Genomic DNA, 3,923 nt, shown 5'->3' on the forward strand with positions numbered 1-3,923 from the left:
GCACCGCCACCGCCGCCCGAACGGAGCGCCCGCACGCAGCGCCGCCGCCGCCGCCCGCCCGCACGCAGCGCCGCCGCCGCCCGCACGACGCGCCGCCCCCCCGCACGCCTCCGCCCCCGCCCGCACGGAGCGCCCGCACGCAGCCCCCGCACGCAGCACCGCCGTCGCCCGCACGCCGCGCCGCCCCCCGCACGCCTCCGCCGCCGCCCGCACGCAGCCCCCGCACGCAGCGCCACCACCGCCGCCCGCACGCAGCGCCCACACGCAGCCCCCGCACGCAGCGCCGCCGCCGCCGCCGCCCGCACGCCGCGTCGCCCCCCGCACACAGCGTCACCACCCGCACGCCGCGCCGCCCCCCGCACGCCGCCGCCCGCACGCCGCGCCGCCCCCCGCACGGGAATGGAAAATAGAAGGAGGGAGAGAGCTCACCAGAGGGGAGTGGTCGCCGACGAGCTTCGATGGCCTCTGGACGGAGGCGGGAGGATGGCAGGAGCAGGGTGGGAGGATGGCTGGAGCAGTTCGTTTCAATGCACGAGCGTGGCTGGCTCGTGTTTATTTCCACGAGGAGTAGCGTCGTGGATGGACGTGTATAACTTCCACGCCCGTATACACGTTCCACTGGGAAGCATTTTTCTGTTTGCAACGTGTATATTTACCATCCACCTCCATATACACCATCCACTAGAGATGCTCTAAGGGCGTTAAACAATAGCACTTGTTGGGAGGCAACCCAATGAATTTATCTTTTTATTTCTGTTTTGTTGCGTCCACACTTTCATAATTCTGTTGTGATTGTGTTTATTTGTGTTTCTTTTTGTGTTTGAGCTAAGAAAAGCCTTTATGATTAGTCTTGGTAATGGTTGTTTGATCCTGCTGGAAAAATAAAGAAACGTTTTGCTCACGAGATGATTTTTCATTTTTATTCAGAAATAGCTTTTGAGTTGATTCATTTTCCTGCTGATTGATATGCTTTTTCCCCATACCTTCATAATTTTTCAGATTTTTTGAGGTACCACAAGTATATGAGGTATACAGATTACTACAGACTGGTCTGTTTTTAACAGATTCTGTTTTTTTGTTGAGTTGGTTGCTTGTTTTGATGAAACTATGGTTAGTATCGGGGGGTACTAGCCATGGAAAAGTGAGAATACAGTAGCCCAACTTCAATATAGATAGAATTCAAGTTTTCTACAGTACCAAAAGAAGTGGTAGTTTGTTTTCTTGTGCTAATGTTATCACGAGTTTCTGTTTAAATTTTGTGTTGTGAAGTTTTCAAGTTTTGGGTGATGTTCTCATGGACGATGAGATAAGGAGTGGAAATAGCTCAAGCTTGGGGATGCCCAAGGCATCCCAAGCCAAATTCAAGGACACCAAAAAGCCTAAGCTTGGGGATGCCCGGGAAGGCATCCCCTCTTTCGTCTTCAATCCATCGGTAACATTACTTGGAGCTATATTTTTATTCACCACATGATATGTGTTTTGCTTGGAGCGTCTTGTATCTTAGGAGTCTTTTCTTTAGGTTGTGTCACAATCATCCTTGCTGCACACCTTTTTGAGAGAGAGAGACATGCACTCATCGTGATTTTGCTAGAATGCTCATAGTGCTTCACTTATATCTTTTGAGCTAGATACTTTTGCTCATAGTGCTTCACTTATATCTTTTGAGCTAGATACTTTTGCTCTTGTGCTTCACTTATATCTTTAGAGCACGGCGGTGTGTGACTTGGTAGTTGGCTTATGCTATGAAAGTAGTCCCAAAGGTGATAGATACCCAAAGAGGATACAAAAACCTCCATCTTCATGTGCATTGAGTAGAAAGAGAAGTTTTGATTCCTCTCAATTAGTTTTGAGACGTGGATTCGGTAATATTAAGAGCTATGTTAGTAGGGTGTTGTGAATCTAGAAATACTTGTGTTGAAGTTAGTGATTTCCGTAGCATGCACGTATGGTGAACCGCTATGTTAGGAAGTCGGAGCATAATTGATCTATTGATTGTCATCTCTTGTGTTGAGGTCGGGATCGCGCGATGGTTAACACCTACCAACCCTTCCCCTCGGAGTATGCGTTTAGCACTTTGTTTCGATTACTAATGAAAACTTTCACAACAAGTATGTGAGTTCTTTATGACTAATGTTGAGTCCATGGTATAGATGCACTTTCACCTTCCACCATTGCTAGCCTCTCTAGTGCCGCGCAATTCTCGCCGGTGCACAAACCCACCAAATTCCTTCCTCAGAACAGCCACCATACCTACCTACTATGGCATTTTCATAGCCATTCCGAGATATATTGACATGCAACTACCACCATTCCGTCTCATGACTTGCGCCATCACTCTCATATTGCCATTGCATGATCACACTAGATCGTTGCACATACGGTACACTGCCGGAGGCATTTCCTATGGAGTCATCATCATTGTGATCTTTGAGCTGTGAGTAAATAAAAGTGTGATGATCATCATTATTAGAGCATTGTCCCATGTGAGGAAATAAAAAAAAGAGGCCAAAGAGCCCAAATACAAAAAAGGGCGAGAAGAGAAAAAAAGAGGCCTAAGAGCCCAAATAAATAAATAAATAAATGAGAAATGAGAGAAAAAGAGAGAAGGGACAATGCTACTATCTTTTTTCACACTTGTGCTTCATGTTAGCACCATATTCTTCATGATTGAGAGCTTCTTGCTTTGTCACTACCATATGCTAGTGGGAATCTTTTATATAACTTGGCTTGTATATTCCAATGATGGGCTTCCTCAAAATTGCCGTAGGTCTTCGTGAGCAAGCAAGTTGGATGCACACCCACTAGTTTTCCTCTTGAGCTTTCACATACTTATAGCTCTAGTGCATCTCTTGTATGCAACCCCTACTCGTTCACATTGATATCTATTAATGGGCATCTCCATAGCCTATTGATACGCCGAGTCAGTGTGACCATCTCCTCCTTTTTTGTCTCACAACCACCACCACACTCTATTCCACCTATAGTGCTATATCCATGGCTCGCGCTCATGTATTGCGTGATAGTTATAAAAAGTTTGAGAAAGTAAGAGTGCGAAAACAATTACTTGGCCAATTTCGGGGTTGTGCATGATTTGTATTAGTTGTGTGAGGATGATGGAGCATAGCCAGACTATATGATTTTGTAGGGGTAACTTTCTTTGGCCTTGTTATTTTGAAAGTTCATGATTACTTTGGTAGTTTGCTTGAAGTATTACTGTTTTCATGTCAATAGCAAACTATTGTTTTGAATCGTACGGATATGAACATTCATGCCACGTGAAAGAAGTTGCAAAGGACAACTATGCTAGGTAGCATTCCACATCAAATATTCATTCTTTATCACTTTCCTACTCGAGGACGAGCAGGAGTTAAGCTTGGGGATGCTTCATACGTCTCCAACGTATCTATAATTTTTGATGGTTTCATGCTATTATCTTGTCAAACTTTGGATGTTTTGCATGGCTTTTATTTATTTTCTGGGACTAACTTATTAACTCAGTGCCAAGTGCCAGTTACTATTTTTTCCATGTTTTGACCCCTTTCAAAGGAGATTTTGAAACGGAGTCCAAACGGAAGAAAATCCCCGAAAAGATTTTTTATGGAACGGAAGAAGATCGGAGGACTTGGGAGCCAAGCCAGAAGAGCCCCAGGGGCCCCACAAGCCCCCACCACGCGGCCGGGGGGCGCCATGCAGGCTTGTGGGCCCCCTGTAGGTCCCCTGACCTAGATCTTGCGCCTATAAATTCCCAAATATTTCCAAAAAAATCAGGGCAGCATCATAATCACTTTTCCGCCGCCGCAAGCTTCTGTCTCCGCAAGATCCCATTTGGGGCACGTTCTAGTGCCCTACCGGAGGGGGGATTCGGACACGGAGGGCTTCTTCATCAACACCATGACCTCTCCGATGATGCGTGAGTAGTTCAC

Source organism: Hordeum vulgare, chromosome 7H (genome assembly GCF_904849725.1).
Source record: "Hordeum vulgare subsp. vulgare chromosome 7H, MorexV3_pseudomolecules_assembly, whole genome shotgun sequence".
Lineage (NCBI taxonomy): Eukaryota > Viridiplantae > Streptophyta > Magnoliopsida > Poales > Poaceae > Hordeum > Hordeum vulgare.